Consider the following 10959-nt stretch of genomic DNA (forward strand, 5'->3'; position numbering starts at 1 on the left):
TATATATATATATATATATATATATATATATATATCTATATCTATCTATCTATCTATCTATCTATATATATATATATATATATATATATATATGTATATATAATTCAAATCTTTGTTTTACTATAAAATGTTTCTTCTTGTTTCATTGTGACAATTAAAGAAGAATATTAGAAGCCAATTTTGTATGTTTTTTTAATGTTTTATGTCTTAAATAAACATCAAATAGATTCATTTACAATGCAAAATAATTATACTAGATTAAAATCTTACAAAAATATGTAGAAAGAAATTATGGTGACTATATATATATATATATATATATATATATACACACACATATATATATATATATATGTGTGTGTGTATATTGCAAAGTTGCTGGTGTGTCTGCTAATAAAACACATTTAAACATTATGTAATTTATGTTATAATTTTAAAAAATTAGGAACTGAATCTTCAGTTTTATTCTGATCCTGTGTATGTTTTTGCTTGTGTGTGTGTGTATATATATATATATATATATATACACACACACACACATATATATACATACACATATAATATACAAATATGCATATGTATAAGTTTGTATGAGTGTGTATTTTTATATGCATATATATATCATCTCTCAACATCCATTTTGCATGCTGGCATGGGTTGGACGTACATATAAATGTATGTATAATTGAATATATATATACATACACACACATAAATATATATATACGTATATATATACATACATATAAATACACACACACACACCTCGTGTGCAGCAATGTATATACACACAGCAGAAGCTAACAGTGCATAAATAAATAATAAATAAATCAATCTTTTTTTCAAACATAGGGAAAAAAATCTTCTAAAATCACAATCTTGGGTATTAAACAGAAATCAGTAAATTATCCCCCAAGAACAAGAAAATATTAGTGCAAGAGTCAGACCCAGATTACTGTCCAGAATATAGTGACTGGTAGTAATCCGAAAGATGTGGACCAGAAATGGAATGGAATGGCTTCTGATAGAATTTTAGCTTTAGGTTTTATGGAAGATTAGATAATTGTATTCAGCAAAACCCACCACTAACTTTCCCACCTCAAATCTGTCAGTCTCGTATGTGTTGGGGTAACTAATCATAATCTAGCTTTAGTTGGCCCCTGATCTCCACTGTTGGATTACTGCCAACAAAATCTACGACATTTGTTATCTCAGCATTAAAACATCAGCATCATATTTCTCTGTCTCTTTCAGGTAAAAAAAAAAAAAAAAGATATAATTTTGAAACATCTGCAAATCCTATAAAGGAAAAGACACACATTACAATTATATATATATATACACGCACATACAGCATATCCTGTGTGTAGAATTAAGATGTACAACTGCTACTGGTGAGTTTAGAACTCCATATAGAGTATCATAACCAAATCTGCTTCCAGGTAAAAGTGGTTTGGATTACTTACTGTACTTAGTAGTATTTACTAGTTTTATGATATAAAAGAGTAAAAGTAGGAGAAATTATGATAGACACAAGTTTATAACATTTGTTGGCTCTGAGAGCAATTCACTGATTGTGCTTACTTGCAGTCTCTGCATTGGAGGTTCCAAGTGCAACTGGTTGCTGAACCACGACAGATGATGCACTTGAAAAATACGATTCAGATGTTGCAAATAATCACAATAATAAAATGTAGGGAGAGAATAATTAATATAAACTTGTGTTTATCATAATTTTCTGCATGTGTGTGTGTTTCTATTTTCTTTTTTCAGTGGTAGGTGTTGTGAAGTGAGAAAATGAGAGATGGGACAGGAAGAGGTTTCATAGAGAAACATGGCTACTTCAGTTTGCATGTAGGTGGGTGAAAGCAATTGGGGTGGAGTGGGAAAGAGAGATAGAGGATGATAGTGAGAAGGCATCAGAGTACACACACACACATATTGCAAGAGAAAAAAGGATAAAATGTGTGTGTGAGTGTTTTAAGTTGAGTTATAATAAAAGCAATTTAACATTAAATTGAACAATTGCTCAATACTTTTTTATATTTATTTCATGAAGTGGGATGGCACTGACTACAAAGTTTTGGCTTGCTACCATTTGTCAGACAATCTGATGTAAGCTAGCAGGCCGAAACTCCAAAATCACTGTCAGCCCTCTTGGGAAAGTATATATAATATATATATATATATACTCTTTTACTTGTTTCACACATTTGACTGTGGCCATGCTGGAGCACCACCTTTAGTTGAGCAAATTAACCCCAGGACTTAATCTTTGTAAGCCTAGTACTTATTCTATTGGTCTCTTTTGCCAAACTGCTAAGTTATGGGGACGTAAATACACCAGCATCGGTTGTCCCCGTAACATAGCAGTTACTTATAGAATAAGTCCTAGGCGTCCAAAGAATAAGTCCTGGGGTCGATTTGCTTGACTAAAGGTGGTGCTCCAGCATGGCCACAGTCAAATGACAAACAAGTAAAAACAGAGTATATATATATATATATATATATATATATAAAACCTCGTTGAAAGCCATTTTTGTTCATCTAATCCAACCTGAAACCATGTGGTTGGGAAGCCAGGCTCTCAACCATACAGCCCACAACCACAATCCTGCTGAAGACAACTTTGCCTTTCAACTTTTCGGGATGGTCAATAAAATAAAGTACCAGTCAAAAATACTGGGGGCAATGTTCCTGACTAACCCCCTCGCACCAAAATTGCTGGCCTTGTGCCTAAATTAAAAACAAAGAGTTTATGCAAACACACAATGTAATTAGTTTTTTCAACAGTTCTTTCAATATCTTCATGTAGTTACAAAAGCTACACAAATGAGGTTGCTTACGTAAGAACTCAATGAAGGACGACTGCATCAAGTAAAGTGAAGCTGAATCCCAGCATGTGCAGGATGGTTTGCTTAAACTGAAAGCAAGCAAAAATGAGTCGAATGTTAGCAGTGCAACACAAGTTGCCCTGTTAGGGTTAGCAGTGAATTTCTAGCTATCATTATTTCCCATTTTGATTTTTAACTACCCAGATAACTGAAGAGAAATTGCTATAAGACAGTAATGACAATGGTGATTATGTGGTCATTAAATAAACTAAACAAATCTTTCAGAGAATAAAAGAAATATTATTTTTTCAGTTAGACATTTTATAACAACCATCAGGTACCAATTAATATGGCCTGACTAAACAACAAAAGTATTAACCAAATAAGTAAGATTCTTAAACTAGCTTTCAACCCAAGCAATGCAAGTTTCGCTTTTAAGAAGAAATATATTATAAAAGTAATATATATATATATATATATATATATAAATACATACCCAAAACAAATAAAACTTTTCCAAAAGAGAAAAAAAGGCAAATTCTCACCAACGATTCTGATTTTTAGGTGTTGCCAACAAATTTTCTTAAAATATAGCTTTAAAAAATATTAACTCATCAGAACAGCAATATATATGTATAATTTACATATGTATGTGTTTGTTTGTGTGTGTGTGTGTGTGTGTGTGTGTGTGTGTGTGTGTGTGTGTGTGTATATATATATATATATATATATATACACACACACACATACATACACGTATTTGGATACATACATACATACATATATATATATATACACACACACACACACATACACATTTATATGCATATATATATATATATGTGTGTGTGAACAAACAAGTTAAATATGCAATCTATTTCTGTCTGGTTTAGAGAGAATCTTCCATGAAAATAGAGACAGACAGACAGATCTAGACAGGCTGTAATTTTACTGATATAATTCCCCAAAGATAGCCTTAACCTTTAGTTACTGGTTCAACAACTCACACTCCACAACCAGACTTCTCACTATCTGATGGTTAATAGAAAAAGTTGAGTTTAGTTAGGATGTGAACACACACACACACATACATTAAAAATAAAACTTAAAATGTCTAAAGTTTACCAAACTGAAATTTCCAAGAAGTTATTACAAAACATTAAAGCATACATGTATGTTTATACATACATGCCTATTAATGTGCATATGTATGTGTGTGAGTTGAGCATATATGTATAATTAAGATAAGTATTAGTTAGACAAAAGATAATATTCTTTACACACACAGAAGATATATATATTTATATATATAAAGAAGCCAACAATTCGTTAGCTTTATGGGCTGGCTGTGATATTTTCATCTTTAGCAAACAGGCAACTGCTATTTCTTTCAATAAAGTGCAGATATAGCTGGCTAACTATTTATTTCAGATTTATGACTAAGCAAAAAACAAAAGAACAAAGCTTACCAACAACAGCAATCCAAAACACCCCCTTCTTAGCCAAAATAAACCATAATTCTATTATAGTGAAAGAAAAGAGTAAAGCAATCATAGATGTTATCAGATGAGCTTTCACTCAATGCTTAACAATGCAACTGTTGCTGGTGCAGGCCATCACCAATTTCATCTGATCCAGATTTTAACTTAATAAGGATATAATAATAATAATAATAATAATAATAATAATAATAATAATAATAATAATACTGATGTAGCACAAATTTGTTAACTATTCTTATACTAGTACAACCAGGTGCTTTATAGCATTTTTTAAAGTCTATCCTCTAATTTTAATCAGCCTCAAATTGTACTTGATAAATTTCATTGAAGTTATCAATTAATTTAGTTTGAAAAATCATTAATACACCTAGGGATTAAGATTTTGTTATTTTCTGGAGAGAATTAAATTTCAGCATACCTTTTCTTTACTATTCTAAGTGAATTAGGTTATTCAACTTTCATGTCTTCAGGAATAAGAGTCATTCTTGAAATACAATTCTAAAACAGATAAAGGACTATCTTTCATGTGATAAGCATGTCTTGAAGTACATAAGGCCTTGTGTCTTTTAAAATGTTTTATTTTTATTTATTAAAAGGTTTCTTTTAAATATCTTCACATAGAACAAATGATATATAAAAGAAATTTAACTCTTTTATCATATTTCTACTGAAATACATTTCCTCTGTTTCAATGAATTTTGTAAATGATGAAGAATTTAGATAAGTAATTTTTTCGTTTTTAAGCTGGTGCTTGGAACATAAATTAACATGTAAGGTTTCAATTTAGATAACTTTGAAACAGGAAGTTTGTATCATAGAACTATGGATGGCATTCAGGTGAGTTGGTACCAAAAGGGTTAATAAGACAGCTGGATTGTTGTTCCCCACATTAGCAATCAAATATGGAGTTTTAATATAATTGCTGCATGCTTTATCTCCCCATACCCTTAGAAGTCAATAATCTACACCTTTAAATTAATATTTTACTTCTCTAAAGCTGATATATACGAACCCATGAAAACTAGTTACACCAACCCAAACTAATGAACCTTCAGGAGAAGAGATTCAAAAAGATTAGCTCTGGATTCATTTATGACTGAGTGAATGAGAAGTAGTCTTATGGATAACAAACTAATTGATTGTAAGAATACACCATGCTTTAAAATATTTACGGCCAGACTGATGGTATCTTGGAGAAGCAGAACAATGTCTTAATCCTTTGACTTAAATTTCATGTTTGTTAACAAAAATATCAATAGTTTGAGGTGTGTTCAAATGATAAGCTACATGATAGATGTTTGCTTATTGGATGTTTTTTTAGCCTGGAGAATGTTATAAATGAACTTCAGGAATCTAAGAGTATGCTGCTTGGTAAAGATCCTACACTCAGACTGACCAAGTTATTAATCCAAACTGGTTGCATTTGGTAGCTTGATCTGTCACAAGCAGAGCAGGTCACTGTACGAAACAATTATGTTCAGTGCTATGCACATGCTCCAATGCCTATTTCTCACCAAATTCTGTTAATTCTGATAGAAAGGACAGGATTGAGAGAGAAATCAAGAAAAGATAGATGAATTGAGGGATAAACCATGAGGCAGGAGGAAATGCAGCTGGAGTTAGAAAGTATCCTGCACTCACAAAGAGGAGTATCTTTCATTCCCACTCCAGATCTCACTTGGTCTTTGAACTTGGATTTCTTGTTTGATAAATTAGGAGATAATAGGGATATAAAAATCAATTCTGTTATGGAATATAGAAAATATTGGTATTTAAATAAATCTGGATGCAGACACCATATATGAATGTGGAGTTCTAAGGTCTAAGGATAAGAAGGAGGGGAGGTTTTTGGCTAGTGGAAATCTACAAGGCACCTATTGATGATCTAAACATTGGTGTTTTTGAATAAGGTAGATTTCCTAAAGCAGTTGCTTTGGACACACAGTGCTTGTCAAGATGTAACATGACAGACGTGCTTAACTTCAGCCATGCTAAAATGATAGACTCTGCACAATTGATAATCTACTTATTGGAAGTTGTTTTTTGTTGAAGGATATTGTAACAGAGCCTGAGAAAGCAAACATTTCTATGGACTTTGTGTAACCCGCAGCTGACACCAGAATAGCTGGGTCATTGGTTCATTGTCTCAAGGACAACTCTGATCCAGAATGATTGATAAAATGGTTGCTTTTGTTCAATACACACTGCCTCTTTTTGATTGCATGAAATTACTCAAAGAGCTTCTTGGACTCAGTAATTTTCAGACTATATTGCTTTCAGGGTATGTAGGTTTAACATGTTATGAGTTGTTATCTTTAATGTTGAAGGAAAAGGAATCTTTCAGTTGAAATGTCAAGGAAACCCTCATGGTCTTCACCCATTCATTTCTGCTGAAGAACACTGCTTTTACTTCAATTAATTTTGAAAATAATGAAGAATTTAATAAAATAACTTTGTCATTAAGCTGATGTTTAGAACGTAAGTTAACAAATTTTGTTGCAAGGTTGTAATTCAGATCCCTTTAAAACAGGAACCTTATTACAGAACCAGGGGCAGTTTATGGCAGGTTGATATCAAAAGAGTTAATGAATATTCTTAAGTATTCAGGAACTGACCTTGGGAGTTAGAATGGATGATATTGTTGTGGCATTGGCATTTTTATCATTGCTTTTAGATGTATTCCTATACAGAAAGGATGTAAATGAGTCGAAGTGATGCTGTCTTGGAGAGACAGGCTTATATCTGATTCAAATCCCAACTTAGTCAATTGAACAGAAATGTCAAAGGTCAAGTCTGTTAAAATAATTAACAATATAATGAACAGTCTCCTTATCAGATTAGAACTAATGTGAACCACAGCAAATTATTTTTTTTAAATATAGAAATCAATATTGTTCTAATCAAATGTTTTCACTATTCTAATCTATTGTTGCTATTGTGGAAGTTCAATACCCAATTCCAGCTGAATGGTAAAACAACATAAATTTGAGATGTGAAACATCTGCGGTGAGCTTGGCCATGTGGATAAGGCACGTCTAGCAGAACAACTAGCATTCCAATCACAAAATGGGTTCACCTTATAACTATAATCCCTGAATTTTAGAGTCTTCTTGAAGTCATTAGTTTATCTTTATTCTCATTTAGTAACTTTTTAATCTTTTGATTTTCAAATGTATCTCAAACATGGAAGTCAATTGAGCAAGGTATTAAATGAATCATCTTCAAAAGAGAACATCATCATCATCATTTAATGTCCATAGTGTGTATTCTTAAAAAAGAGTACATACACTAAGTTCTCTACTAAGAAGACCACTGTCACTTGTAATGTTGTGCACTCTTATGATTTTATTCTTCTATTGGTTTTCGTCATTGAACTGTGACAACCATACTGGAGCACTGCCTTCAATAGTTTTCATCAATCATATTGCTTTGTATCATGAGCCTCATGGAAGCAGCAACAAGGGACCCAGACCGATGGTGATATGCTGTTCTTGAGAAGACCTTTCAAGCCAAGTGAGATCGTAGTCGTAGCTGATGTTGGTGCTGTGTAACTGGCACCCATGTAAAAAACACCCACTACCACTGTTGGAGTGGTTGGCATTAGGAAGGGCATCCAGCCATAGAAACCTTGCCAGATCAGGCTGGAACCTGGTGCAGTTCCCCAGCTTGGCAGTTTTCAGTCAAACCATCCAATCCATGCCAGCATGGAAAAGAGACATTAAATGATGATGATGATGATAATCTTTTAGTAAGGAAGGGAAGGCAGAACTCATGACCCATTACAGGGTCTTTGAGACAGGCGAGAGGAAGGTATCCACAAATCAGAGACTTAGCTTGAATGCTCGCAACAAAGTGGACTCTGTTAAAGATACTTAGGGTGCCAGGTAACCAGGTGAGATCATCATCATCATCGTTTAATGCCTGCTTTCTATGCTGGAATGGGTTGGATGGTTTGACATAGAGCTGGCCAGGCTCCAATTGTCTGTTGCGGTTTCTACAGCTGGATGCCCTTCCTGATGCCAGCCACTTAACAGTGAGCTGTGTGCACTTTATGTGCCACCAGCATGGGTGCTTTTTATGTGGCACCAGCACCCAAAATGACAAGCCTGTATGTGTGGAAGACAGCAATTTTCCTTAGCTTGATGTATCTTATCAAGTACAGCAAATCACCACAACTCCCAGTCCCTCAATGAGGCCCTTTCTCACCCCTTCATCCCATGTCTTTCTGGGTCTACCCTTCCACAGGTTCTCTCCACTTCTTTTGCAGCTGTCCTCATCCATATGCATCACATGACCAAACCAGTACAGTCTTCTCTCTTGCACACAACATCTGATGCCTCTCATACCCAGCCTTTCTACTTAAATCAATTACACCCTGCCATGTGTGCACATTGACATTACCCATCCAGTGGAGCATGTTAGCTTCATTTCTTTCAAGCCTTCACAAGTCCTCTGTAGTCACAGACCATATTTCACTGCTGTGTGGCATAGCTGTATGTACACAGGCATCATACAATCTGTTCAACATGTGGGAAATGAATAGAAAGGAACTCAATACCATTTTGGACATAAAAGATGAAGTGGGATTACTGGCAGAATGATGGAACAGTTAGCAGCATGGTCACCCATGAAATGATTACATTTGTTGACAAAAAGTAGATTATGAAGCATGTATGAAGGTTGTGATATTGAATGCCAGTAAGATATGGACATTGCATGTGAAAAATGTATGGAAATAAGAGGACCGAGTACAATCCATTATGTGGGTAGTGATATCTTGCATGAGAGGTGATGCATAAATTAACCGAGAGACTAGAAGTAGGCATTAAGTGCACATCAGTTAACTATGTTGTATACCAACCAACCTGAGACTGCTTCTAGTTGAATGATACAATCATTTTGTTTTAAAGTGATCGAAATCAAAACCTTCCACGTTAATTTATGATACAAACACCAACTTAATAATAACAAAGTTATTTTACTAAAGTCTTCATTATATTCAAAATTAATTGAAACAAAGGTTCTTGCATTTCAAAAGAAAAGTCGTAAAAAAATGCTAATGCATGTGGTATGGCTCTATGTAGTAAAAAGACAATGAATGTGATGGGGAAAATGTGCAAAATATATTTACAATGTAAGGTTTAATGACATAAGAAGACTTAGGGTATCATGAGGAACAGTGGTCATATCTTCTTAAGCTGCTGAGCCTCAGAGAAAGGAGGATACACAGGATTGTGAAGAAGGATGATATGCTTTGTGGCAGACCTGTCCAATCCATGCCAGCATGGTCAAATGGACATTATCATGAGACTTTTAAAAATATACAATATTATATCGCAATAATTATAGTGAGAAGCACAATGGGTTCTTTATTCTTTTACTTGTTTCAGTCATTTGACTGTGGCCATGCTGGAGCACTGTCTTCAGTCAAAGAAATCGACCCCAGGATTTATTCTTTGTAAGCCTAGTACTTATTCTATTGGTCTCTGTGTCTGTGTTTGTCCCACTCCACCATCATTTGACAACTGATACTGGTGTGTTTATGTCCCCATAACTTAGCGGTATGGCAAAAGAGGCTGATAGAATAAGTACTAGGCTTACAAAGAATAAGTCCTGGGCTCGAGTTCTTTGGCAAAAACCCTTTTCAGGCAGTGCTCCAGCATGGCCACAGTCAACCAAATCCACTCACAAAGTTTTGGTCAGCCTGAGGCTATAGTAAAAGACATTTGGCCAAGGTGCCATGCAGTGGGACTGAACTGGGAGCCATGTGGTTGGGAAGCAAGCGTCTTACCACACAGCCACTCCTGCGCCTGTTTATATTATGAAAATGATGGAATGATAGAGAAGAAAATTTGCTTACTCAATCCAGCCAAAGCTGTGAAAGACATTTTCAGTTTTCTTATAAATATTAGATTTTGTAATCAGATAATTGCTAAGAGGACATACTGTTTCTGAGAAAGGAAGTAGTTATAAAATACAGAAGAAGAATTCACCCAGCACACACCGTAAAGTGGTTGGCATTAGGAAGGGCATCAAGTCATAGAAACTATGCCAAAGTTGACTCTGTCAAACAGGCCAACCCACACCAGCATGGAAAACAGATGTAAAATGATGATGATTTATATAAAGAAACTATAATATATACACACACACACACATATATATATATAGACACACACAAACTATAGGCAATCCCTGTTTATTTTGAACTCAAACCACACTCCCATTAAAGATTAGTTATGTAGTTAGCTGCTGGTGTCGTGAATTTGCGGATATTAAAATTAAAAATTTGAAAAACAAATCATAAGAGTGCCGAGTTTAGTTTAATGTCTGGCGCCATCCAAGTATTGACTGATCATTCTTGAAATTGAGCAAATTAAGGAATTCATAACTTAAGTATAAAACCTCATTTAAATAGAGTTAATTGTATAATAGTGTAGAAGTAAAGGGGATGCAACATTTGGTAAATAAGGAGCCTGATGCAACCCTTTTTCTACACTGGTATATTTCAAGGGAGAAATTGTCAGCTAACTAAACAAATGTAAGAGAGAGAGAGAGAGAGAGAGAGAGAAAGAGAGAGAGAGAGAGAGAGAGAGAAAGAGAGAGAGAGAGAGAGAGAGAGA

Source organism: Octopus bimaculoides, chromosome 10, assembly GCF_001194135.2.
Source record: "Octopus bimaculoides isolate UCB-OBI-ISO-001 chromosome 10, ASM119413v2, whole genome shotgun sequence".
In the NCBI taxonomy this organism is placed as follows: Eukaryota; Metazoa; Mollusca; class Cephalopoda; order Octopoda; family Octopodidae; genus Octopus; species Octopus bimaculoides.